This window comes from Ascaphus truei, unplaced genomic scaffold (genome assembly GCF_040206685.1).
Source record: "Ascaphus truei isolate aAscTru1 unplaced genomic scaffold, aAscTru1.hap1 HAP1_SCAFFOLD_1615, whole genome shotgun sequence".
Taxonomy (NCBI): Eukaryota; Metazoa; Chordata; class Amphibia; order Anura; family Ascaphidae; genus Ascaphus; species Ascaphus truei.
The window spans coordinates 41252-63846 of record NW_027454506.1 but is presented as its reverse complement, the minus strand read 5'-3'; the positions used below and the strand labels follow the sequence as shown (position 1 = coordinate 63846).

General features: G+C 41.9%; 49 non-coding genes across 49 annotated transcripts; all 49 read right to left on the bottom strand.

Annotated features, from left to right (window-relative positions):
* Positions 1-60: 60 nt before the first annotated feature.
* Positions 61-179, bottom strand: LOC142476545 (5S ribosomal RNA). Its single transcript, XR_012791780.1, has one exon. It is a non-coding gene; the product is annotated as a 5S ribosomal RNA (ribosomal RNA).
* A 286-nt stretch (positions 180-465) lies between these two features.
* LOC142476612 (5S ribosomal RNA) lies at positions 466-584 on the bottom strand. The gene has a single exon (XR_012791844.1). It is a non-coding gene; the product is annotated as a 5S ribosomal RNA (ribosomal RNA).
* A 286-nt stretch (positions 585-870) lies between these two features.
* On the bottom strand, positions 871-989 carry LOC142476544 (5S ribosomal RNA). Its single transcript, XR_012791779.1, has one exon. It is a non-coding gene; the product is annotated as a 5S ribosomal RNA (ribosomal RNA).
* Positions 990-1275: 286 nt separating this feature from the next.
* LOC142476543 (5S ribosomal RNA) lies at positions 1276-1394 on the bottom strand. Its single transcript, XR_012791778.1, has one exon. It is a non-coding gene; the product is annotated as a 5S ribosomal RNA (ribosomal RNA).
* A 286-nt stretch (positions 1395-1680) lies between these two features.
* Positions 1681-1799, bottom strand: LOC142476542 (5S ribosomal RNA). The gene has a single exon (XR_012791777.1). It is a non-coding gene; the product is annotated as a 5S ribosomal RNA (ribosomal RNA).
* A 286-nt stretch (positions 1800-2085) lies between these two features.
* On the bottom strand, positions 2086-2204 carry LOC142476541 (5S ribosomal RNA). The gene has a single exon (XR_012791776.1). It is a non-coding gene; the product is annotated as a 5S ribosomal RNA (ribosomal RNA).
* Positions 2205-2490: 286 nt separating this feature from the next.
* On the bottom strand, positions 2491-2609 carry LOC142476540 (5S ribosomal RNA). Its single transcript, XR_012791775.1, has one exon. It is a non-coding gene; the product is annotated as a 5S ribosomal RNA (ribosomal RNA).
* Positions 2610-3285: 676 nt separating this feature from the next.
* LOC142476592 (5S ribosomal RNA) lies at positions 3286-3404 on the bottom strand. Its single transcript, XR_012791824.1, has one exon. It is a non-coding gene; the product is annotated as a 5S ribosomal RNA (ribosomal RNA).
* Positions 3405-3690: 286 nt separating this feature from the next.
* LOC142476611 (5S ribosomal RNA) lies at positions 3691-3809 on the bottom strand. The gene has a single exon (XR_012791843.1). It is a non-coding gene; the product is annotated as a 5S ribosomal RNA (ribosomal RNA).
* A 286-nt stretch (positions 3810-4095) lies between these two features.
* On the bottom strand, positions 4096-4214 carry LOC142476539 (5S ribosomal RNA). Its single transcript, XR_012791774.1, has one exon. It is a non-coding gene; the product is annotated as a 5S ribosomal RNA (ribosomal RNA).
* Positions 4215-4500: 286 nt separating this feature from the next.
* On the bottom strand, positions 4501-4619 carry LOC142476538 (5S ribosomal RNA). The gene has a single exon (XR_012791773.1). It is a non-coding gene; the product is annotated as a 5S ribosomal RNA (ribosomal RNA).
* Positions 4620-4905: 286 nt separating this feature from the next.
* Positions 4906-5024, bottom strand: LOC142476537 (5S ribosomal RNA). The gene has a single exon (XR_012791772.1). It is a non-coding gene; the product is annotated as a 5S ribosomal RNA (ribosomal RNA).
* A 286-nt stretch (positions 5025-5310) lies between these two features.
* LOC142476535 (5S ribosomal RNA) lies at positions 5311-5429 on the bottom strand. Its single transcript, XR_012791770.1, has one exon. It is a non-coding gene; the product is annotated as a 5S ribosomal RNA (ribosomal RNA).
* A 676-nt stretch (positions 5430-6105) lies between these two features.
* Positions 6106-6224, bottom strand: LOC142476591 (5S ribosomal RNA). The gene has a single exon (XR_012791823.1). It is a non-coding gene; the product is annotated as a 5S ribosomal RNA (ribosomal RNA).
* A 286-nt stretch (positions 6225-6510) lies between these two features.
* LOC142476536 (5S ribosomal RNA) lies at positions 6511-6629 on the bottom strand. Its single transcript, XR_012791771.1, has one exon. It is a non-coding gene; the product is annotated as a 5S ribosomal RNA (ribosomal RNA).
* Positions 6630-6915: 286 nt separating this feature from the next.
* Positions 6916-7034, bottom strand: LOC142476534 (5S ribosomal RNA). Its single transcript, XR_012791769.1, has one exon. It is a non-coding gene; the product is annotated as a 5S ribosomal RNA (ribosomal RNA).
* Positions 7035-7710: 676 nt separating this feature from the next.
* Positions 7711-7829, bottom strand: LOC142476532 (5S ribosomal RNA). The gene has a single exon (XR_012791768.1). It is a non-coding gene; the product is annotated as a 5S ribosomal RNA (ribosomal RNA).
* A 286-nt stretch (positions 7830-8115) lies between these two features.
* Positions 8116-8234, bottom strand: LOC142476531 (5S ribosomal RNA). The gene has a single exon (XR_012791767.1). It is a non-coding gene; the product is annotated as a 5S ribosomal RNA (ribosomal RNA).
* A 286-nt stretch (positions 8235-8520) lies between these two features.
* Positions 8521-8639, bottom strand: LOC142476530 (5S ribosomal RNA). Its single transcript, XR_012791766.1, has one exon. It is a non-coding gene; the product is annotated as a 5S ribosomal RNA (ribosomal RNA).
* Positions 8640-8925: 286 nt separating this feature from the next.
* On the bottom strand, positions 8926-9044 carry LOC142476529 (5S ribosomal RNA). The gene has a single exon (XR_012791765.1). It is a non-coding gene; the product is annotated as a 5S ribosomal RNA (ribosomal RNA).
* Positions 9045-9330: 286 nt separating this feature from the next.
* LOC142476610 (5S ribosomal RNA) lies at positions 9331-9449 on the bottom strand. Its single transcript, XR_012791842.1, has one exon. It is a non-coding gene; the product is annotated as a 5S ribosomal RNA (ribosomal RNA).
* A 286-nt stretch (positions 9450-9735) lies between these two features.
* On the bottom strand, positions 9736-9854 carry LOC142476528 (5S ribosomal RNA). Its single transcript, XR_012791764.1, has one exon. It is a non-coding gene; the product is annotated as a 5S ribosomal RNA (ribosomal RNA).
* A 286-nt stretch (positions 9855-10140) lies between these two features.
* LOC142476527 (5S ribosomal RNA) lies at positions 10141-10259 on the bottom strand. The gene has a single exon (XR_012791763.1). It is a non-coding gene; the product is annotated as a 5S ribosomal RNA (ribosomal RNA).
* A 286-nt stretch (positions 10260-10545) lies between these two features.
* LOC142476526 (5S ribosomal RNA) lies at positions 10546-10664 on the bottom strand. Its single transcript, XR_012791762.1, has one exon. It is a non-coding gene; the product is annotated as a 5S ribosomal RNA (ribosomal RNA).
* Positions 10665-10950: 286 nt separating this feature from the next.
* Positions 10951-11069, bottom strand: LOC142476525 (5S ribosomal RNA). The gene has a single exon (XR_012791761.1). It is a non-coding gene; the product is annotated as a 5S ribosomal RNA (ribosomal RNA).
* A 286-nt stretch (positions 11070-11355) lies between these two features.
* On the bottom strand, positions 11356-11474 carry LOC142476523 (5S ribosomal RNA). The gene has a single exon (XR_012791759.1). It is a non-coding gene; the product is annotated as a 5S ribosomal RNA (ribosomal RNA).
* Positions 11475-11760: 286 nt separating this feature from the next.
* On the bottom strand, positions 11761-11879 carry LOC142476522 (5S ribosomal RNA). Its single transcript, XR_012791758.1, has one exon. It is a non-coding gene; the product is annotated as a 5S ribosomal RNA (ribosomal RNA).
* A 286-nt stretch (positions 11880-12165) lies between these two features.
* LOC142476521 (5S ribosomal RNA) lies at positions 12166-12284 on the bottom strand. The gene has a single exon (XR_012791757.1). It is a non-coding gene; the product is annotated as a 5S ribosomal RNA (ribosomal RNA).
* Positions 12285-12570: 286 nt separating this feature from the next.
* LOC142476520 (5S ribosomal RNA) lies at positions 12571-12689 on the bottom strand. Its single transcript, XR_012791756.1, has one exon. It is a non-coding gene; the product is annotated as a 5S ribosomal RNA (ribosomal RNA).
* Positions 12690-13365: 676 nt separating this feature from the next.
* On the bottom strand, positions 13366-13484 carry LOC142476590 (5S ribosomal RNA). The gene has a single exon (XR_012791822.1). It is a non-coding gene; the product is annotated as a 5S ribosomal RNA (ribosomal RNA).
* Positions 13485-13770: 286 nt separating this feature from the next.
* On the bottom strand, positions 13771-13889 carry LOC142476524 (5S ribosomal RNA). Its single transcript, XR_012791760.1, has one exon. It is a non-coding gene; the product is annotated as a 5S ribosomal RNA (ribosomal RNA).
* Positions 13890-14175: 286 nt separating this feature from the next.
* On the bottom strand, positions 14176-14294 carry LOC142476519 (5S ribosomal RNA). Its single transcript, XR_012791755.1, has one exon. It is a non-coding gene; the product is annotated as a 5S ribosomal RNA (ribosomal RNA).
* Positions 14295-14970: 676 nt separating this feature from the next.
* LOC142476588 (5S ribosomal RNA) lies at positions 14971-15089 on the bottom strand. The gene has a single exon (XR_012791821.1). It is a non-coding gene; the product is annotated as a 5S ribosomal RNA (ribosomal RNA).
* Positions 15090-15375: 286 nt separating this feature from the next.
* On the bottom strand, positions 15376-15494 carry LOC142476587 (5S ribosomal RNA). The gene has a single exon (XR_012791820.1). It is a non-coding gene; the product is annotated as a 5S ribosomal RNA (ribosomal RNA).
* Positions 15495-15780: 286 nt separating this feature from the next.
* Positions 15781-15899, bottom strand: LOC142476573 (5S ribosomal RNA). Its single transcript, XR_012791808.1, has one exon. It is a non-coding gene; the product is annotated as a 5S ribosomal RNA (ribosomal RNA).
* Positions 15900-16575: 676 nt separating this feature from the next.
* On the bottom strand, positions 16576-16694 carry LOC142476586 (5S ribosomal RNA). The gene has a single exon (XR_012791819.1). It is a non-coding gene; the product is annotated as a 5S ribosomal RNA (ribosomal RNA).
* A 286-nt stretch (positions 16695-16980) lies between these two features.
* LOC142476518 (5S ribosomal RNA) lies at positions 16981-17099 on the bottom strand. Its single transcript, XR_012791754.1, has one exon. It is a non-coding gene; the product is annotated as a 5S ribosomal RNA (ribosomal RNA).
* Positions 17100-17385: 286 nt separating this feature from the next.
* LOC142476513 (5S ribosomal RNA) lies at positions 17386-17504 on the bottom strand. Its single transcript, XR_012791749.1, has one exon. It is a non-coding gene; the product is annotated as a 5S ribosomal RNA (ribosomal RNA).
* A 286-nt stretch (positions 17505-17790) lies between these two features.
* LOC142476517 (5S ribosomal RNA) lies at positions 17791-17909 on the bottom strand. The gene has a single exon (XR_012791753.1). It is a non-coding gene; the product is annotated as a 5S ribosomal RNA (ribosomal RNA).
* Positions 17910-18585: 676 nt separating this feature from the next.
* LOC142476584 (5S ribosomal RNA) lies at positions 18586-18704 on the bottom strand. Its single transcript, XR_012791817.1, has one exon. It is a non-coding gene; the product is annotated as a 5S ribosomal RNA (ribosomal RNA).
* Positions 18705-18990: 286 nt separating this feature from the next.
* On the bottom strand, positions 18991-19109 carry LOC142476583 (5S ribosomal RNA). The gene has a single exon (XR_012791816.1). It is a non-coding gene; the product is annotated as a 5S ribosomal RNA (ribosomal RNA).
* Positions 19110-19395: 286 nt separating this feature from the next.
* Positions 19396-19514, bottom strand: LOC142476516 (5S ribosomal RNA). Its single transcript, XR_012791752.1, has one exon. It is a non-coding gene; the product is annotated as a 5S ribosomal RNA (ribosomal RNA).
* A 286-nt stretch (positions 19515-19800) lies between these two features.
* Positions 19801-19919, bottom strand: LOC142476515 (5S ribosomal RNA). The gene has a single exon (XR_012791751.1). It is a non-coding gene; the product is annotated as a 5S ribosomal RNA (ribosomal RNA).
* A 286-nt stretch (positions 19920-20205) lies between these two features.
* On the bottom strand, positions 20206-20324 carry LOC142476514 (5S ribosomal RNA). The gene has a single exon (XR_012791750.1). It is a non-coding gene; the product is annotated as a 5S ribosomal RNA (ribosomal RNA).
* A 286-nt stretch (positions 20325-20610) lies between these two features.
* LOC142476512 (5S ribosomal RNA) lies at positions 20611-20729 on the bottom strand. The gene has a single exon (XR_012791748.1). It is a non-coding gene; the product is annotated as a 5S ribosomal RNA (ribosomal RNA).
* A 286-nt stretch (positions 20730-21015) lies between these two features.
* On the bottom strand, positions 21016-21134 carry LOC142476511 (5S ribosomal RNA). Its single transcript, XR_012791747.1, has one exon. It is a non-coding gene; the product is annotated as a 5S ribosomal RNA (ribosomal RNA).
* A 286-nt stretch (positions 21135-21420) lies between these two features.
* On the bottom strand, positions 21421-21539 carry LOC142476608 (5S ribosomal RNA). Its single transcript, XR_012791840.1, has one exon. It is a non-coding gene; the product is annotated as a 5S ribosomal RNA (ribosomal RNA).
* A 286-nt stretch (positions 21540-21825) lies between these two features.
* Positions 21826-21944, bottom strand: LOC142476510 (5S ribosomal RNA). Its single transcript, XR_012791746.1, has one exon. It is a non-coding gene; the product is annotated as a 5S ribosomal RNA (ribosomal RNA).
* A 286-nt stretch (positions 21945-22230) lies between these two features.
* On the bottom strand, positions 22231-22349 carry LOC142476509 (5S ribosomal RNA). The gene has a single exon (XR_012791745.1). It is a non-coding gene; the product is annotated as a 5S ribosomal RNA (ribosomal RNA).
* Between the last annotated feature and the right edge of the window lie 246 nt (positions 22350-22595).

Here is a 22595-nt window from a genome sequence, read left to right as displayed (position 1 = left end):
ATTTTCATTTGCTGCGAGGAATGCCATGTATATTTTCATTAGGGAAGCGAAAAATAAAAACCCCTACAGCACCTGGTATTCCCAGGCAGTCTCCCAACCCAGTACTAATCAAGCCTCACCCTGCTTAGCTTCCGAGATCTGACGGGATCGGGCGCTGTCAAGGTAGTATGGCCGTAGGTGGAGATTGCTGTCTCATGATATCCTCTCATTCTTAAATCCATGAGCCTATATCTTGCTCCATGCATACACAGAGACTGAGAAAATGACAGGTGCACTCAAATGTACTATAGACGGAATTCTTGATGTCAGAATTCTATTTTGGAAGGTTGCATTGTGTTGAACTTTCTGAGGAAAAAACGATATATTTCTTTGCCACTGCGGGAAAAAAGTAGTAAAAAATGAAACATTTTCATTTGCTGCAAGGAATGCCATGTATATTTTCATTAGGGAAGCAAAAAATAAAAACACCCACAGCACCTGGTATTCCCAGGCAGTCTCCCAACCCAGTACTAATCAAGCCTCACCCTGCTTAGCTTCCGAGATCTGACGGGATCGGGCGCTGTCAAGGTAGTATGGCCGTAGGTGGAGATTGCTGTCTCATGATATCCTCTCATTCTTAAATCCATGAGCCTATATCTTGCTCCATGCATACACAGAGACTGAGAAAATGACAGGTGCACTCAAATGTACTATAGACGGAATTCTTGATGTCAGAATTCTATTTTGGAAGGTTGCATTGTGTTGAACTTTCAGAGGAAAAAACGATAGATTTCTTTGCCACTGCGGGAAAAAAGTAGCAAGAAATGAAACATTTTCATTTGCTGCGAGGAATGCCATGTATATTTTCATTAGGGAAGCGAAAAATAAAAACCCCTACAGCACCTGGTATTCCCAGGCAGTCTCCCAACCCAGTACTAATCAAGCCTCACCCTGCTTAGCTTCCGAGATCTGACGGGATCGGGCGCTGTCAAGGTAGTATGGCCGTAGGTGGAGATTGCTGTCTCATGATATCCTCTCATTCTTAAATCCATGAGCCTATATCTTGCTCCATGCATACACAGAGACTGAGAAAATGACAGGTGCACTCAAATGTACTATAGACGGAATTCTTGATGTCAGAATTCTATTTTGGAAGGTTGCATTGTGTTGAACTTTCAGAGGAAAAAACGATAGATTTCTTTGCCACTGCGGGAAAAAAGTAGCAAGAAATGAAACATTTTCATTTGCTGCGAGGAATGCCATGTATATTTTCATTAGGGAAGCGAAAAATAAAAACCCCTACAGCACCTGGTATTCCCAGGCAGTCTCCCAACCCAGTACTAATCAAGCCTCACCCTGCTTAGCTTCCGAGATCTGACGGGATCGGGCGCTGTCAAGGTAGTATGGCCGTAGGTGGAGATTGCTGTCTCATGATATCCTCTCATTCTTAAATCCATGAGCCTATATCTTGCTCCATGCATACACAGAGACTGAGAAAATGACAGGTGCACTCAAATGTACTATAGACGGAATTCTTGATGTCAGAATTCTATTTTGGAAGGTTGCATTGTGTTGAACTTTCAGAGGAAAAAACGATATATTTCTTTGCCACTGCGGGAAAAAAGTAGCAAGAAATGAAACATTTTCATTTGCTGCGAGGAATGCCATGTATATTTTCATTAGGGAAGCGAAAAATAAAAACCCCTACAGCACCTGGTATTCCCAGGCAGTCTCCCAACCCAGTACTAATCAAGCCTCACCCTGCTTAGCTTCCGAGATCTGACGGGATCGGGCGCTGTCAAGGTAGTATGGCCGTAGGTGGAGATTGCTGTCTCATGATATCCTCTCATTCTTAAATCCATGAGCCTATATCTTGCTCCATGCATACACAGAGACTGAGAAAATGACAGGTGCACTCAAATGTACTATAGACGGAATTCTTGATGTCAGAATTCTATTTTGGAAGGTTGCATTGTGTTGAACTTTCAGAGGAAAAAACGATAGATTTCTTTGCCACTGCGGGAAAAAAGTAGCAAGAAATGAAACATTTTCATTTGCTGCGAGGAATGCCATGTATATTTTCATTAGGGAAGCGAAAAATAAAAACCCCTACAGCACCTGGTATTCCCAGGCAGTCTCCCAACCCAGTACTAATCAAGCCTCACCCTGCTTAGCTTCCGAGATCTGACGGGATCGGGCGCTGTCAAGGTAGTATGGCCGTAGGTGGAGATTGCTGTCTCATGATATCCTCTCATTCTTAAATCCATGAGCCTATATCTTGCTCCATGCATACACAGAGACTGAGAAAATGACAGGTGCACTCAAATGTACTATAGACGGAATTCTTGATGTCAGAATTCTATTTTGGAAGGTTGCATTGTGTTGAACTTTCAGAGGAAAAAACGATATATTTCTTTGCCACTGCGGGAAAAAAGTAGCAAGAAATGAAACATTTTCATTTGCTGCGAGGAATGCCATGTATATTTTCATTAGGGAAGCGAAAAATAAAAACCCCTACAGCACCTGGTATTCCCAGGCAGTCTCCCAACCCAGTACTAATCAAGCCTCACCCTGCTTAGCTTCCGAGATCTGACGGGATCGGGCGCTGTCAAGGTAGTATGGCCGTAGGTGGAGATTGCTGTCTCATGATATCCTCTCATTCTTAAATCCATGAGCCTATATCTTGCTCCATGCATACACAGAGACTGAGAAAATGACAGGTGCACTCAAATGTACTATAGACGGAATTCTTGATGTCAGAATTCTATTTTGGAAGGTTGCATTGTGTTGAACTTTCAGAGGAAAAAACGATAGATTTCTTTGCCACTGCGGGAAAAAAGTAGTAAAAAATTTCAGAGGTGCCTATATTCAACCTCCTCCTGTTTGGATTTGAACTCACTATCTCTTCCAAGTATCAGCTTCAACACTGCACACCCCAACTCTGTGAGCCACAAGCTCACCATATAACATGCTTAGTGTTCTGAGGCCTGTATGATATATTTCTAAATGACATGGGAGGCATAAGTGTATTATTGTGACCGTTAAAAAAATACATTCTTGAAGAATTACCTTAAATGGAGAAATTAAATCAGAGACTGAGAAAATGACAGGTGCACTCAAATATACTATAGACGGAATTCTTGATGTCAGAATTCTATTTTGGAAGGTTGCATTGTGTTGAACTTTCAGAGGAAAAAACAATATATTTCTTTGCCACTCCGGGAAAAAAGTAGCAAGAAATGAAACATTTTCATTTGCTGCGAGGAATGCCATGTATATTTTCATTAGGGAAGCGAAAAATAAAAACCCCTACAGCACCTGGTATTCCCAGGCAGTCTCCCAACCCAGTACTAATCAAGCCTCACCCTGCTTAGCTTCCGAGATCTGACGGGATCGGGCGCTTTCAAGGTAGTATGGCCGTAGGTGGAGATTGCTGTCTCATGATATCCTCTCATTCTTAAATCCATGAGCCTATATCTTGCTCCATGCATACACAGAGACTGAGAAAATGACAGGTGCACTCAAATGTACTATAGACGGAATTCTTGATGTCAGAATTCTATTTTGGAAGGTTGCATTGTGTTGAACTTTCTGAGGAAAAAACGATATATTTCTTTGCCACTGCGGGAAAAAAGTAGTAAAAAATGAAACATTTTCATTTGCTGCAAGGAATGCCATGTATATTTTCATTAGGGAAGCAAAAAATAAAAACACCCACAGCACCTGGTATTCCCAGGCAGTCTCCCAACCCAGTACTAATCAAGCCTCACCCTGCTTAGCTTCCGAGATCTGACGGGATCGGGCGCTGTCAAGGTAGTATGGCCGTAGGTGGAGATTGCTGTCTCATGATATCCTCTCATTCTTAAATCCATGAGCCTATATCTTGCTCCATGCATACACAGAGACTGAGAAAATGACAGGTGCACTCAAATGTACTATAGACGGAATTCTTGATGTCAGAATTCTATTTTGGAAGGTTGCATTGTGTTGAACTTTCAGAGGAAAAAACGATATATTTCTTTGCCACTGCGGGAAAAAAGTAGCAAGAAATGAAACATTTTCATTTGCTGCGAGGAATGCCATGTATATTTTCATTAGGGAAGCGAAAAATAAAAACCCCTACAGCACCTGGTATTCCCAGGCAGTCTCCCAACCCAGTACTAATCAAGCCTCACCCTGCTTAGCTTCCGAGATCTGACGGGATCGGGCGCTGTCAAGGTAGTATGGCCGTAGGTGGAGATTGCTGTCTCATGATATCCTCTCATTCTTAAATCCATGAGCCTATATCTTGCTCCATGCATACACAGAGACTGAGAAAATGACAGGTGCACTCAAATGTACTATAGACGGAATTCTTGATGTCAGAATTCTATTTTGGAAGGTTGCATTGTGTTGAACTTTCAGAGGAAAAAACGATATATTTCTTTGCCACTGCGGGAAAAAAGTAGCAAGAAATGAAACATTTTCATTTGCTGCGAGGAATGCCATGTATATTTTCATTAGGGAAGCGAAAAATAAAAACCCCTACAGCACCTGGTATTCCCAGGCAGTCTCCCAACCCAGTACTAATCAAGCCTCACCCTGCTTAGCTTCCGAGATCTGACGGGATCGGGCGCTGTCAAGGTAGTATGGCCGTAGGTGGAGATTGCTGTCTCATGATATCCTCTCATTCTTAAATCCATGAGCCTATATCTTGCTCCATGCATACACAGAGACTGAGAAAATGACAGGTGCACTCAAATGTACTATAGACGGAATTCTTGATGTCAGAATTCTATTTTGGAAGGTTGCATTGTGTTGAACTTTCAGAGGAAAAAACGATAGATTTCTTTGCCACTGCGGGAAAAAAGTAGCAAGAAATGAAACATTTTCATTTGCTGCGAGGAATGCCATGTATATTTTCATTAGGGAAGCGAAAAATAAAAACCCCTACAGCACCTGGTATTCCCAGGCAGTCTCCCAACCCAGTACTAATCAAGCCTCACCCTGCTTAGCTTCCGAGATCTGACGGGATCGGGCGCTGTCAAGGTAGTATGGCCGTAGGTGGAGATTGCTGTCTCATGATATCCTCTCATTCTTAAATCCATGAGCCTATATCTTGCTCCATGCATACACAGAGACTGAGAAAATGACAGGTGCACTCAAATGTACTATAGACGGAATTCTTGATGTCAGAATTCTATTTTGGAAGGTTGCATTGTGTTGAACTTTCAGAGGAAAAAACGATAGATTTCTTTGCCACTGCGGGAAAAAAGTAGCAAGAAATGAAACATTTTCATTTGCTGCGAGGAATGCCATGTATATTTTCATTAGGGAAGCGAAAAATAAAAACCCCTACAGCACCTGGTATTCCCAGGCAGTCTCCCAACCCAGTACTAATCAAGCCTCACCCTGCTTAGCTTCCGAGATCTGACGGGATCGGGCGCTGTCAAGGTAGTATGGCCGTAGGTGGAGATTGCTGTCTCATGATATCCTCTCATTCTTAAATCCATGAGCCTATATCTTGCTCCATGCATACACAGAGACTGAGAAAATGACAGGTGCACTCAAATGTACTATAGACGGAATTCTTGATGTCAGAATTCTATTTTGGAAGGTTGCATTGTGTTGAACTTTCAGAGGAAAAAACGATAGATTTCTTTGCCACTGCGGGAAAAAAGTAGTAAAAAATTTCAGAGGTGCCTATATTCAACCTCCTCCTGTTTGGATTTGAACTCACTATCTCTTCCAAGTATCAGCTTGAACACTGCACACCCCAACTCTGTGAGCCACAAGCTCACCATATAACATGCTTAGTGTTCTGAGGCCTGTATGATATATTTCTAAATGACATGGGAGGCATAAGTGTATTATTGTGACCGTTAAAAAAATACATTCTTGAAGAATTACCTTAAATGGAGAAATTAAATCAGAGACTGAGAAAATGACAGGTGCACTCAAATATACTATAGACGGAATTCTTGATGTCAGAATTCTATTTTGGAAGGTTGCATTGTGTTGAACTTTCAGAGGAAAAAACAATATATTTCTTTGCCACTCCGGGAAAAAAGTAGCAAGAAATGAAACATTTTCATTTGCTGCGAGGAATGCCATGTATATTTTCATTAGGGAAGCGAAAAATAAAAACCCCTACAGCACCTGGTATTCCCAGGCAGTCTCCCAACCCAGTACTAATCAAGCCTCACCCTGCTTAGCTTCCGAGATCTGACGGGATCGGGCGCTTTCAAGGTAGTATGGCCGTAGGTGGAGATTGCTGTCTCATGATATCCTCTCATTCTTAAATCCATGAGCCTATATCTTGCTCCATGCATACACAGAGACTGAGAAAATGACAGGTGCACTCAAATGTACTATAGACGGAATTCTTGATGTCAGAATTCTATTTTGGAAGGTTGCATTGTGTTGAACTTTCTGAGGAAAAAACGATATATTTCTTTGCCACTGCGGGAAAAAAGTAGTAAAAAATGAAACATTTTCATTTGCTGCAAGGAATGCCATGTATATTTTCATTAGGGAAGCAAAAAATAAAAACACCCACAGCACCTGGTATTCCCAGGCAGTCTCCCAACCCAGTACTAATCAAGCCTCACCCTGCTTAGCTTCCGAGATCTGACGGGATCGGGCGCTTTCAAGGTAGTATGGCCGTAGGTGGAGATTGCTGTCTCATGATATCCTCTCATTCTTAAATCCATGAGCCTATATCTTGCTCCATGCATACACAGAGACTGAGAAAATGACAGGTGCACTCAAATGTACTATAGACGGAATTCTTGATGTCAGAATTCTATTTTGGAAGGTTGCATTGTGTTGAACTTTCAGAGGAAAAAACGATATATTTCTTTGCCACTGCGGGAAAAAAGTAGCAAGAAATGAAACATTTTCATTTGCTGCGAGGAATGCCATGTATATTTTCATTAGGGAAGCGAAAAATAAAAACCCCTACAGCACCTGGTATTCCCAGGCAGTCTCCCAACCCAGTACTAATCAAGCCTCACCCTGCTTAGCTTCCGAGATCTGACGGGATCGGGCGCTGTCAAGGTAGTATGGCCGTAGGTGGAGATTGCTGTCTCATGATATCCTCTCATTCTTAAATCCATGAGCCTATATCTTGCTCCATGCATACACAGAGACTGAGAAAATGACAGGTGCACTCAAATGTACTATAGACGGAATTCTTGATGTCAGAATTCTATTTTGGAAGGTTGCATTGTGTTGAACTTTCAGAGGAAAAAACGATAGATTTCTTTGCCACTGCGGGAAAAAAGTAGTAAAAAATTTCAGAGGTGCCTATATTCAACCTCCTCCTGTTTGGATTTGAACTCACTATCTCTTCCAAGTATCAGCTTGAACACTGCACACCCCAACTCTGTGAGCCACAAGCTCACCATATAACATGCTGAGTGTTCTGAGGCCTGTATGATATATTTCTAAATGACATGGGAGGCATAAGTGTATTATTGTGACCGTTAAAAAAATACATTCTTGAAGAATTACCTTAAATGGAGAAATTAAATCAGAGACTGAGAAAATGACAGGTGCACTCAAATATACTATAGACGGAATTCTTGATGTCAAAATTCTATTTTGGAAGGTTGCATTGTGTTGAACTTTCAGAGGAAAAAACAATATATTTCTTTGCCACTCCGGGAAAAAAGTAGCAAGAAATGAAACATTTTCATTTGCTGCGAGGAATGCCATGTATATTTTCATTAGGGAAGCGAAAAATAAAAACCCCTACAGCACCTGGTATTCCCAGGCAGTCTCCCAACCCAGTACTAATCAAGCCTCACCCTGCTTAGCTTCCGAGATCTGACGGGATCGGGCGCTGTCAAGGTAGTATGGCCGTAGGTGGAGATTGCTGTCTCATGATATCCTCTCATTCTTAAATCCATGAGCCTATATCTTGCTCCATGCATACACAGAGACTGAGAAAATGACAGGTGCACTCAAATGTACTATAGACGGAATTCTTGATGTCAGAATTCTATTTTGGAAGGTTGCATTGTGTTGAACTTTCAGAGGAAAAAACGATAGATTTCTTTGCCACTGCGGGAAAAAAGTAGCAAGAAATGAAACATTTTCATTTGCTGCGAGGAATGCCATGTATATTTTCATTAGGGAAGCGAAAAATAAAAACCCCTACAGCACCTGGTATTCCCAGGCAGTCTCCCAACCCAGTACTAATCAAGCCTCACCCTGCTTAGCTTCCGAGATCTGACGGGATCGGGCGCTGTCAAGGTAGTATGGCCGTAGGTGGAGATTGCTGTCTCATGATATCCTCTCATTCTTAAATCCATGAGCCTATATCTTGCTCCATGCATACACAGAGACTGAGAAAATGACAGGTGCACTCAAATGTACTATAGACGGAATTCTTGATGTCAGAATTCTATTTTGGAAGGTTGCATTGTGTTGAACTTTCAGAGGAAAAAACGATAGATTTCTTTGCCACTGCGGGAAAAAAGTAGCAAGAAATGAAACATTTTCATTTGCTGCGAGGAATGCCATGTATATTTTCATTAGGGAAGCGAAAAATAAAAACCCCTACAGCACCTGGTATTCCCAGGCAGTCTCCCAACCCAGTACTAATCAAGCCTCACCCTGCTTAGCTTCCGAGATCTGACGGGATCGGGCGCTGTCAAGGTAGTATGGCCGTAGGTGGAGATTGCTGTCTCATGATATCCTCTCATTCTTAAATCCATGAGCCTATATCTTGCTCCATGCATACACAGAGACTGAGAAAATGACAGGTGCACTCAAATGTACTATAGACGGAATTCTTGATGTCAGAATTCTATTTTGGAAGGTTGCATTGTGTTGAACTTTCAGAGGAAAAAACGATATATTTCTTTGCCACTGCGGGAAAAAAGTAGCAAGAAATGAAACATTTTCATTTGCTGCGAGGAATGCCATGTATATTTTCATTAGGGAAGCGAAAAATAAAAACCCCTACAGCACCTGGTATTCCCAGGCAGTCTCCCAACCCAGTACTAATCAAGCCTCACCCTGCTTAGCTTCCGAGATCTGACGGGATCGGGCGCTGTCAAGGTAGTATGGCCGTAGGTGGAGATTGCTGTCTCATGATATCCTCTCATTCTTAAATCCATGAGCCTATATCTTGCTCCATGCATACACAGAGACTGAGAAAATGACAGGTGCACTCAAATGTACTATAGACGGAATTCTTGATGTCAGAATTCTATTTTGGAAGGTTGCATTGTGTTGAACTTTCTGAGGAAAAAACGATATATTTCTTTGCCACTGCGGGAAAAAAGTAGTAAAAAATGAAACATTTTCATTTGCTGCAAGGAATGCCATGTATATTTTCATTAGGGAAGCAAAAAATAAAAACACCCACAGCACCTGGTATTCCCAGGCAGTCTCCCAACCCAGTACTAATCAAGCCTCACCCTGCTTAGCTTCCGAGATCTGACGGGATCGGGCGCTGTCAAGGTAGTATGGCCGTAGGTGGAGATTGCTGTCTCATGATATCCTCTCATTCTTAAATCCATGAGCCTATATCTTGCTCCATGCATACACAGAGACTGAGAAAATGACAGGTGCACTCAAATGTACTATAGACGGAATTCTTGATGTCAGAATTCTATTTTGGAAGGTTGCATTGTGTTGAACTTTCAGAGGAAAAAACGATAGATTTCTTTGCCACTGCGGGAAAAAAGTAGCAAGAAATGAAACATTTTCATTTGCTGCGAGGAATGCCATGTATATTTTCATTAGGGAAGCGAAAAATAAAAACCCCTACAGCACCTGGTATTCCCAGGCAGTCTCCCAACCCAGTACTAATCAAGCCTCACCCTGCTTAGCTTCCGAGATCTGACGGGATCGGGCGCTGTCAAGGTAGTATGGCCGTAGGTGGAGATTGCTGTCTCATGATATCCTCTCATTCTTAAATCCATGAGCCTATATCTTGCTCCATGCATACACAGAGACTGAGAAAATGACAGGTGCACTCAAATGTACTATAGACGGAATTCTTGATGTCAGAATTCTATTTTGGAAGGTTGCATTGTGTTGAACTTTCAGAGGAAAAAACGATAGATTTCTTTGCCACTGCGGGAAAAAAGTAGCAAGAAATGAAACATTTTCATTTGCTGCGAGGAATGCCATGTATATTTTCATTAGGGAAGCGAAAAATAAAAACCCCTACAGCACCTGGTATTCCCAGGCAGTCTCCCAACCCAGTACTAATCAAGCCTCACCCTGCTTAGCTTCCGAGATCTGACGGGATCGGGCGCTGTCAAGGTAGTATGGCCGTAGGTGGAGATTGCTGTCTCATGATATCCTCTCATTCTTAAATCCATGAGCCTATATCTTGCTCCATGCATACACAGAGACTGAGAAAATGACAGGTGCACTCAAATGTACTATAGACGGAATTCTTGATGTCAGAATTCTATTTTGGAAGGTTGCATTGTGTTGAACTTTCAGAGGAAAAAACGATATATTTCTTTGCCACTGCGGGAAAAAAGTAGCAAGAAATGAAACATTTTCATTTGCTGCGAGGAATGCCATGTATATTTTCATTAGGGAAGCGAAAAATAAAAACCCCTACAGCACCTGGTATTCCCAGGCAGTCTCCCAACCCAGTACTAATCAAGCCTCACCCTGCTTAGCTTCCGAGATCTGACGGGATCGGGCGCTGTCAAGGTAGTATGGCCGTAGGTGGAGATTGCTGTCTCATGATATCCTCTCATTCTTAAATCCATGAGCCTATATCTTGCTCCATGCATACACAGAGACTGAGAAAATGACAGGTGCACTCAAATGTACTATAGACGGAATTCTTGATGTCAGAATTCTATTTTGGAAGGTTGCATTGTGTTGAACTTTCAGAGGAAAAAACGATAGATTTCTTTGCCACTGCGGGAAAAAAGTAGCAAGAAATGAAACATTTTCATTTGCTGCGAGGAATGCCATGTATATTTTCATTAGGGAAGCGAAAAATAAAAACCCCTACAGCACCTGGTATTCCCAGGCAGTCTCCCAACCCAGTACTAATCAAGCCTCACCCTGCTTAGCTTCCGAGATCTGACGGGATCGGGCGCTGTCAAGGTAGTATGGCCGTAGGTGGAGATTGCTGTCTCATGATATCCTCTCATTCTTAAATCCATGAGCCTATATCTTGCTCCATGCATACACAGAGACTGAGAAAATGACAGGTGCACTCAAATGTACTATAGACGGAATTCTTGATGTCAGAATTCTATTTTGGAAGGTTGCATTGTGTTGAACTTTCAGAGGAAAAAACGATATATTTCTTTGCCACTGCGGGAAAAAAGTAGCAAGAAATGAAACATTTTCATTTGCTGCGAGGAATGCCATGTATATTTTCATTAGGGAAGCGAAAAATAAAAACCCCTACAGCACCTGGTATTCCCAGGCAGTCTCCCAACCCAGTACTAATCAAGCCTCACCCTGCTTAGCTTCCGAGATCTGACGGGATCGGGCGCTGTCAAGGTAGTATGGCCGTAGGTGGAGATTGCTGTCTCATGATATCCTCTCATTCTTAAATCCATGAGCCTATATCTTGCTCCATGCATACACAGAGACTGAGAAAATGACAGGTGCACTCAAATGTACTATAGACGGAATTCTTGATGTCAGAATTCTATTTTGGAAGGTTGCATTGTGTTGAACTTTCAGAGGAAAAAACGATAGATTTCTTTGCCACTGCGGGAAAAAAGTAGCAAGAAATGAAACATTTTCATTTGCTGCGAGGAATGCCATGTATATTTTCATTAGGGAAGCGAAAAATAAAAACCCCTACAGCACCTGGTATTCCCAGGCAGTCTCCCAACCCAGTACTAATCAAGCCTCACCCTGCTTAGCTTCCGAGATCTGACGGGATCGGGCGCTGTCAAGGTAGTATGGCCGTAGGTGGAGATTGCTGTCTCATGATATCCTCTCATTCTTAAATCCATGAGCCTATATCTTGCTCCATGCATACACAGAGACTGAGAAAATGACAGGTGCACTCAAATGTACTATAGACGGAATTCTTGATGTCAGAATTCTATTTTGGAAGGTTGCATTGTGTTGAACTTTCAGAGGAAAAAACGATAGATTTCTTTGCCACTGCGGGAAAAAAGTAGCAAGAAATGAAACATTTTCATTTGCTGCGAGGAATGCCATGTATATTTTCATTAGGGAAGCGAAAAATAAAAACCCCTACAGCACCTGGTATTCCCAGGCAGTCTCCCAACCCAGTACTAATCAAGCCTCACCCTGCTTAGCTTCCGAGATCTGACGGGATCGGGCGCTGTCAAGGTAGTATGGCCGTAGGTGGAGATTGCTGTCTCATGATATCCTCTCATTCTTAAATCCATGAGCCTATATCTTGCTCCATGCATACACAGAGACTGAGAAAATGACAGGTGCACTCAAATGTACTATAGACGGAATTCTTGATGTCAGAATTCTATTTTGGAAGGTTGCATTGTGTTGAACTTTCAGAGGAAAAAACGATATATTTCTTTGCCACTGCGGGAAAAAAGTAGCAAGAAATGAAACATTTTCATTTGCTGCGAGGAATGCCATGTATATTTTCATTAGGGAAGCGAAAAATAAAAACCCCTACAGCACCTGGTATTCCCAGGCAGTCTCCCAACCCAGTACTAATCAAGCCTCACCCTGCTTAGCTTCCGAGATCTGACGGGATCGGGCGCTGTCAAGGTAGTATGGCCGTAGGTGGAGATTGCTGTCTCATGATATCCTCTCATTCTTAAATCCATGAGCCTATATCTTGCTCCATGCATACACAGAGACTGAGAAAATGACAGGTGCACTCAAATGTACTATAGACGGAATTCTTGATGTCAGAATTCTATTTTGGAAGGTTGCATTGTGTTGAACTTTCAGAGGAAAAAACGATAGATTTCTTTGCCACTGCGGGAAAAAAGTAGTAAAAAATTTCAGAGGTGCCTATATTCAACCTCCTCCTGTTTGGATTTGAACTCACTATCTCTTCCAAGTATCAGCTTGAACACTGCACACCCCAACTCTGTGAGCCACAAGCTCACCATATAACATGCTTAGTGTTCTGAGGCCTGTATGATATATTTCTAAATGACATGGGAGGCATAAGTGTATTATTGTGACCGTTAAAAAAATACATTCTTGAAGAATTACCTTAAATGGAGAAATTAAATCAGAGACTGAGAAAATGACAGGTGCACTCAAATATACTATAGACGGAATTCTTGATGTCAGAATTCTATTTTGGAAGGTTGCATTGTGTTGAACTTTCAGAGGAAAAAACAATATATTTCTTTGCCACTCCGGGAAAAAAGTAGCAAGAAATGAAACATTTTCATTTGCTGCGAGGAATGCCATGTATATTTTCATTAGGGAAGCGAAAAATAAAAACCCCTACAGCACCTGGTATTCCCAGGCAGTCTCCCAACCCAGTACTAATCAAGCCTCACCCTGCTTAGCTTCCGAGATCTGACGGGATCGGGCGCTTTCAAGGTAGTATGGCCGTAGGTGGAGATTGCTGTCTCATGATATCCTCTCATTCTTAAATCCATGAGCCTATATCTTGCTCCATGCATACACAGAGACTGAGAAAATGACAGGTGCACTCAAATGTACTATAGACGGAATTCTTGATGTCAGAATTCTATTTTGGAAGGTTGCATTGTGTTGAACTTTCTGAGGAAAAAACGATATATTTCTTTGCCACTGCGGGAAAAAAGTAGTAAAAAATGAAACATTTTCATTTGCTGCAAGGAATGCCATGTATATTTTCATTAGGGAAGCAAAAAATAAAAACACCCACAGCACCTGGTATTCCCAGGCAGTCTCCCAACCCAGTACTAATCAAGCCTCACCCTGCTTAGCTTCCGAGATCTGACGGGATCGGGCGCTTTCAAGGTAGTATGGCCGTAGGTGGAGATTGCTGTCTCATGATATCCTCTCATTCTTAAATCCATGAGCCTATATCTTGCTCCATGCATACACAGAGACTGAGAAAATGACAGGTGCACTCAAATGTACTATAGACGGAATTCTTGATGTCAGAATTCTATTTTGGAAGGTTGCATTGTGTTGAACTTTCAGAGGAAAAAACGATATATTTCTTTGCCACTGCGGGAAAAAAGTAGCAAGAAATGAAACATTTTCATTTGCTGCGAGGAATGCCATGTATATTTTCATTAGGGAAGCGAAAAATAAAAACCCCTACAGCACCTGGTATTCCCAGGCAGTCTCCCAACCCAGTACTAATCAAGCCTCACCCTGCTTAGCTTCCGAGATCTGACGGGATCGGGCGCTGTCAAGGTAGTATGGCCGTAGGTGGAGATTGCTGTCTCATGATATCCTCTCATTCTTAAATCCATGAGCCTATATCTTGCTCCATGCATACACAGAGACTGAGAAAATGACAGGTGCACTCAAATGTACTATAGACGGAATTCTTGATGTCAGAATTCTATTTTGGAAGGTTGCATTGTGTTGAACTTTCAGAGGAAAAAACGATAGATTTCTTTGCCACTGCGGGAAAAAAGTAGTAAAAAATTTCAGAGGTGCCTATATTCAACCTCCTCCTGTTTGGATTTGAACTCACTATCTCTTCCAAGTATCAGCTTGAACACTGCACACCCCAACTCTGTGAGCCACAAGCTCACCATATAACATGCTGAGTGTTCTGAGGCCTGTATGATATATTTCTAAATGACATGGGAGGCATAAGTGTATTATTGTGACCGTTAAAAAAATACATTCTTGAAGAATTACCTTAAATGGAGAAATTAAATCAGAGACTGAGAAAATGACAGGTGCACTCAAATATACTATAGACGGAATTCTTGATGTCAAAATTCTATTTTGGAAGGTTGCATTGTGTTGAACTTTCAGAGGAAAAAACAATATATTTCTTTGCCACTCCGGGAAAAAAGTAGCAAGAAATGAAACATTTTCATTTGCTGCGAGGAATGCCATGTATATTTTCATTAGGGAAGCGAAAAATAAAAACCCCTACAGCACCTGGTATTCCCAGGCAGTCTCCCAACCCAGTACTAATCAAGCCTCACCCTGCTTAGCTTCCGAGATCTGACGGGATCGGGCGCTTTCAAGGTAGTATGGCCGTAGGTGGAGATTGCTGTCTCATGATATCCTCTCATTCTTAAATCCATGAGCCTATATCTTGCTCCATGCATACACAGAGACTGAGAAAATGACAGGTGCACTCAAATGTACTATAGACGGAATTCTTGATGTCAGAATTCTATTTTGGAAGGTTGCATTGTGTTGAACTTTCTGAGGAAAAAACAATATATTTCTTTGCCACTCCGGGAAAAAAGTAGCAAGAAATGAAACATTTTCATTTGCTGCGAGGAATGCCATGTATATTTTCATTAGGGAAGCGAAAAATAAAAACCCCTACAGCACCTGGTATTCCCAGGCAGTCTCCCAACCCAGTACTAATCAAGCCTCACCCTGCTTAGCTTCCGAGATCTGACGGGATCGGGCGCTTTCAAGGTAGTATGGCCGTAGGTGGAGATTGCTGTCTCATGATATCCTCTCATTCTTAAATCCATGAGCCTATATCTTGCTCCATGCATACACAGAGACTGAGAAAATGACAGGTGCACTCAAATGTACTATAGACGGAATTCTTGATGTCAGAATTCTATTTTGGAAGGTTGCATTGTGTTGAACTTTCAGAGGAAAAAACGATATATTTCTTTGCCACTGCGGGAAAAAAGTAGCAAGAAATGAAACATTTTCATTTGCTGCGAGGAATGCCATGTATATTTTCATTAGGGAAGCGAAAAATAAAAACCCCTACAGCACCTGGTATCCCCAGGCAGTCTCCCAACCCAGTACTAATCAAGCCTCACCCTGCTTAGCTTCCGAGATCTGACGGGATCGGGCGCTGTCAAGGTAGTATGGCCGTAGGTGGAGATTGCTGTCTCATGATATCCTCTCATTCTTAAATCCATGAGCCTATATCTTGCTCCATGCATACACAGAGACTGAGAAAATGACAGGTGCACTCAAATGTACTATAGACGGAATTCTTGATGTCAGAATTCTATTTTGGAAGGTTGCATTGTGTTGAACTTTCAGAGGAAAAAACGATAGATTTCTTTGCCACTGCGGGAAAAAAGTAGTAAAAAATTTCAGAGGTGCCTATATTCAACCTCCTCCTGTTTGGATTTGAACTCACTATCTCTTCCAAGTATCAGCTTGAACACTGCACACCCCAACTCTGTGAGCCACAAGCTCACCATATAACATGCTGAGTGTTCTGAGGCCTGTATGATATATTTCTAAATGACATGGGAGGCATAAGTGTATTATTGTGACCGTTAAAAAAATACATTCTTGAAGAATTACCTTAAATGGAGAAATTAAATCAGAGACTGAGAAAATGACAGGTGCACTCAAATATACTATAGACGGAATTCTTGATGTCAAAATTCTATTTTGGAAGGTTGCATTGTGTTGAACTTTCAGAGGAAAAAACAATATATTTCTTTGCCACTCCGGGAAAAAAGTAGCAAGAAATGAAACATTTTCATTTGCTGCGAGGAATGCCATGTATATTTTCATTAGGGAAGCGAAAAATAAAAACCCCTACAGCACCTGGTATTCCCAGGCAGTCTCCCAACCCAGTACTAATCAAGCCTCACCCTGCTTAGCTTCCGAGATCTGACGGGATCGGGCGCTTTCAAGGTAGTATGGCCGTAGGTGGAGATTGCTGTCTCATGATATCCTCTCATTCTTAAATCCATGAGCCTATATCTTGCTCCATGCATACACAGAGACTGAGAAAATGACAGGTGCACTCAAATGTACTATAGACGGAATTCTTGATGTCAGAATTCTATTTTGGAAGGTTGCATTGTGTTGAACTTTCTGAGGAAAAAACAATATATTTCTTTGCCACTCCGGGAAAAAAGTAGCAAGAAATGAAACATTTTCATTTGCTGCGAGGAATGCCATGTATATTTTCATTAGGGAAGCGAAAAATAAAAACCCCTACAGCACCTGGTATTCCCAGGCAGTCTCCCAACCCAGTACTAATCAAGCCTCACCCTGCTTAGCTTCCGAGATCTGACGGGATCGGGCGCTGTCAAGGTAGTATGGCCGTAGGTGGAGATTGCTGTCTCATGATATCCTCTCATTCTTAAATCCATGAGCCTATATCTTGCTCCATGCATACACAGAGACTGAGAAAATGACAGGTGCACTCAAATGTACTATAGACGGAATTCTTGATGTCAGAATTCTATTTTGGAAGGTTGCATTGTGTTGAACTTTCTGAGGAAAAAACGATATATTTCTTTGCCACTGCGGGAAAAAAGTAGTAAAAAATGAAACATTTTCATTTGCTGCAAGGAATGCCATGTATATTTTCATTAGGGAAGCAAAAAATAAAAACACCCACAGCACCTGGTATTCCCAGGCAGTCTCCCAACCCAGTACTAATCAAGCCTCACCCTGCTTAGCTTCCGAGATCTGACGGGATCGGGCGCTTTCAAGGTAGTATGGCCGTAGGTGGAGATTGCTGTCTCATGATATCCTCTCATTCTTAAATCCATGAGCCTATATCTTGCTCCATGCATACACAGAGACTGAGAAAATGACAGGTGCACTCAAATGTACTATAGACGGAATTCTTGATGTCAGAATTCTATTTTGGAAGGTTGCATTGTGTTGAACTTTCAGAGGAAAAAACGATATATTTCTTTGCCACTGCGGGAAAAAAGTAGCAAGAAATGAAACATTTTCATTTGCTGCGAGGAATGCCATGTATATTTTCATTAGGGAAGCGAAAAATAAAAACCCCTACAGCACCTGGTATTCCCAGGCAGTCTCCCAACCCAGTACTAATCAAGCCTCACCCTGCTTAGCTTCCGAGATCTGACGGGATCGGGCGCTGTCAAGGTAGTATGGCCGTAGGTGGAGATTGCTGTCTCATGATATCCTCTCATTCTTAAATCCATGAGCCTATATCTTGCTCCATGCATACACAGAGACTGAGAAAATGACAGGTGCACTCAAATGTACTATAGACGGAATTCTTGATGTCAGAATTCTATTTTGGAAGGTTGCATTGTGTTGAACTTTCAGAGGAAAAAACGATAGATTTCTTTGCCACTGCGGGAAAAAAGTAGTAAAAAATTTCAGAGGTGCCTATATTCAACCTCCTCCTGTTTGGATTTGAACTCACTATCTCTTCCAAGTATCAGCTTGAACACTGCACACCCCAACTCTGTGAGCCACAAGCTCACCATATAACATGCTGAGTGTTCTGAGGCCTGTATGATATATTTCTAAATGACATGGGAGGCATAAGTGTATTATTGTGACCGTTAAAAAAATACATTCTTGAAGAATTACCTTAAATGGAGAAATTAAATCAGAGACTGAGAAAATGACAGGTGCACTCAAATATACTATAGACGGAATTCTTGATGTCAAAATTCTATTTTGGAAGGTTGCATTGTGTTGAACTTTCAGAGGAAAAAACAATATATTTCTTTGCCACTCCGGGAAAAAAGTAGCAAGAAATGAAACATTTTCATTTGCTGCGAGGAATGCCATGTATATTTTCATTAGGGAAGCGAAAAATAAAAACCCCTACAGCACCTGGTATTCCCAGGCAGTCTCCCAACCCAGTACTAATCAAGCCTCACCCTGCTTAGCTTCCGAGATCTGACGGGATCGGGCGCTTTCAAGGTAGTATGGCCGTAGGTGGAGATTGCTGTCTCATGATATCCTCTCATTCTTAAATCCATGAGCCTATATCTTGCTCCATGCATACACAGAGACTGAGAAAATGACAGGTGCACTCAAATGTACTATAGACGGAATTCTTGATGTCAGAATTCTATTTTGGAAGGTTGCATTGTGTTGAACTTTCTGAGGAAAAAACAATATATTTCTTTGCCACTCCGGGAAAAAAGTAGCAAGAAATGAAACATTTTCATTTGCTGCGAGGAATGCCATGTATATTTTCATTAGGGAAGCGAAAAATAAAAACCCCTACAGCACCTGGTATTCCCAGGCAGTCTCCCAACCCAGTACTAATCAAGCCTCACCCTGCTTAGCTTCCGAGATCTGACGGGATCGGGCGCTTTCAAGGTAGTATGGCCGTAGGTGGAGATTGCTGTCTCATGATATCCTCTCATTCTTAAATCCATGAGCCTATATCTTGCTCCATGCATACACAGAGACTGAGAAAATGACAGGTGCACTCAAATGTACTATAGACGGAATTCTTGATGTCAGAATTCTATTTTGGAAGGTTGCATTGTGTTGAACTTTCAGAGGAAAAAACGATATATTTCTTTGCCACTGCGGGAAAAAAGTAGCAAGAAATGAAACATTTTCATTTGCTGCGAGGAATGCCATGTATATTTTCATTAGGGAAGCGAAAAATAAAAACCCCTACAGCACCTGGTATTCCCAGGCAGTCTCCCAACCCAGTACTAATCAAGCCTCACCCTGCTTAGCTTCCGAGATCTGACGGGATCGGGCGCTGTCAAGGTAGTATGGCCGTAGGTGGAGATTGCTGTCTCATGATATCCTCTCATTCTTAAATCCATGAGCCTATATCTTGCTCCATGCATACACAGAGACTGAGAAAATGACAGGTGCACTCAAATGTACTATAGACGGAATTCTTGATGTCAGAATTCTATTTTGGAAGGTTGCATCGTGTTGAACTTTCAGAGGAAAAAACGATATATTTCTTTGCCACTGCGGGAAAAAAGTAGCAAGAAATGAAACATTTTCATTTGCTGCGAGGAATGCCATGTATATTTTCATTAGGGAAGCGAAAAATAAAAACCCCTACAGCACCTGGTATTCCCAGGCAGTCTCCCAACCCAGTACTAATCAAGCCTCACCCTGCTTAGCTTCCGAGATCTGACGGGATCGGGCGCTGTCAAGGTAGTATGGCCGTAGGTGGAGATTGCTGTCTCATGATATCCTCTCATTCTTAAATCCATGAGCCTATATCTTGCTCCATGCATACACAGAGACTGAGAAAATGACAGGTGCACTCAAATGTACTATAGACGGAATTCTTGATGTCAGAATTCTATTTTGGAAGGTTGCATTGTGTTGAACTTTCAGAGGAAAAAACGATAGATTTCTTTGCCACTGCGGGAAAAAAGTAGCAAGAAATGAAACATTTTCATTTGCTGCGAGGAATGCCATGTATATTTTCATTAGGGAAGCGAAAAATAAAAACCCCTACAGCACCTGGTATTCCCAGGCAGTCTCCCAACCCAGTACTAATCAAGCCTCACCCTGCTTAGCTTCCGAGATCTGACGGGATCGGGCGCTGTCAAGGTAGTATGGCCGTAGGTGGAGATTGCTGTCTCATGATATCCTCTCATTCTTAAATCCATGAGCCTATATCTTGCTCCATGCATACACAGAGACTGAGAAAATGACAGGTGCACTCAAATGTACTATAGACGGAATTCTTGATGTCAGAATTCTATTTTGGAAGGTTGCATTGTGTTGAACTTTCAGAGGAAAAAACGATAGATTTCTTTGCCACTGCGGGAAAAAAGTAGCAAGAAATGAAACATTTTCATTTGCTGCGAGGAATGCCATGTATATTTTCATTAGGGAAGCGAAAAATAAAAACCCCTACAGCACCTGGTATTCCCAGGCAGTCTCCCAACCCAGTACTAATCAAGCCTCACCCTGCTTAGCTTCCGAGATCTGACGGGATCGGGCGCTGTCAAGGTAGTATGGCCGTAGGTGGAGATTGCTGTCTCATGATATCCTCTCATTCTTAAATCCATGAGCCTATATCTTGCTCCATGCATACACAGAGACTGAGAAAATGACAGGTGCACTCAAATGTACTATAGACGGAATTCTTGATGTCAGAATTCTATTTTGGAAGGTTGCATTGTGTTGAACTTTCAGAGGAAAAAACGATAGATTTCTTTGCCACTGCGGGAAAAAAGTAGCAAGAAATGAAACATTTTCATTTGCTGCGAGGAATGCCATGTATATTTTCATTAGGGAAGCGAAAAATAAAAACCCCTACAGCACCTGGTATTCCCAGGCAGTCTCCCAACCCAGTACTAATCAAGCCTCACCCTGCTTAGCTTCCGAGATCTGACGGGATCGGGCGCTGTCAAGGTAGTATGGCCGTAGGTGGAGATTGCTGTCTCATGATATCCTCTCATTCTTAAATCCATGAGCCTATATCTTGCTCCATGCATACACAGAGACTGAGAAAATGACAGGTGCACTCAAATGTACTATAGACGGAATTCTTGATGTCAGAATTCTATTTTGGAAGGTTGCATTGTGTTGAACTTTCTGAGGAAAAAACGATATATTTCTTTGCCACTGCGGGAAAAAAGTAGTAAAAAATGAAACATTTTCATTTGCTGCAAGGAATGCCATGTATATTTTCATTAGGGAAGCAAAAAATAAAAACACCCACAGCACCTGGTATTCCCAGGCAGTCTCCCAACCCAGTACTAATCAAGCCTCACCCTGCTTAGCTTCCGAGATCTGACGGGATCGGGCGCTGTCAAGGTAGTATGGCCGTAGGTGGAGATTGCTGTCTCATGATATCCTCTCATTCTTAAATCCATGAGCCTATATCTTGCTCCATGCATACACAGAGACTGAGAAAATGACAGGTGCACTCAAATGTACTATAGACGGAATTCTTGATGTCAGAATTCTATTTTGGAAGGTTGCATTGTGTTGAACTTTCAGAGGAAAAAACGATAGATTTCTTTGCCACTGCGGGAAAAAAGTAGCAAGAAATGAAACATTTTCATTTGCTGCGAGGAATGCCATGTATATTTTCATTAGGGAAGCGAAAAATAAAAACCCCTACAGCACCTGGTATTCCCAGGCAGTCTCCCAACCCAGTACTAATCAAGCCTCACCCTGCTTAGCTTCCGAGATCTGACGGGATCGGGCGCTGTCAAGGTAGTATGGCCGTAGGTGGAGATTGCTGTCTCATGATATCCTCTCATTCTTAAATCCATGAGCCTATATCTTGCTCCATGCATACACAGAGACTGAGAAAATGACAGGTGCACTCAAATGTACTATAGACGGAATTCTTGATGTCAGAATTCTATTTTGGAAGGTTGCATTGTGTTGAACTTTCAGAGGAAAAAACGATAGATTTCTTTGCCACTGCGGGAAAAAAGTAGCAAGAAATGAAACATTTTCATTTGCTGCGAGGAATGCCATGTATATTTTCATTAGGGAAGCGAAAAATAAAAACCCCTACAGCACCTGGTATTCCCAGGCAGTCTCCCAACCCAGTACTAATCAAGCCTCACCCTGCTTAGCTTCCGAGATCTGACGGGATCGGGCGCTGTCAAGGTAGTATGGCCGTAGGTGGAGATTGCTGTCTCATGATATCCTCTCATTCTTAAATCCATGAGCCTATATCTTGCTCCATGCATACACAGAGACTGAGAAAATGACAGGTGCACTCAAATGTACTATAGACGGAATTCTTGATGTCAGAATTCTATTTTGGAAGGTTGCATTGTGTTGAACTTTCTGAGGAAAAAACGATATATTTCTTTGCCACTGCGGGAAAAAAGTAGTAAAAAATGAAACATTTTCATTTGCTGCAAGGA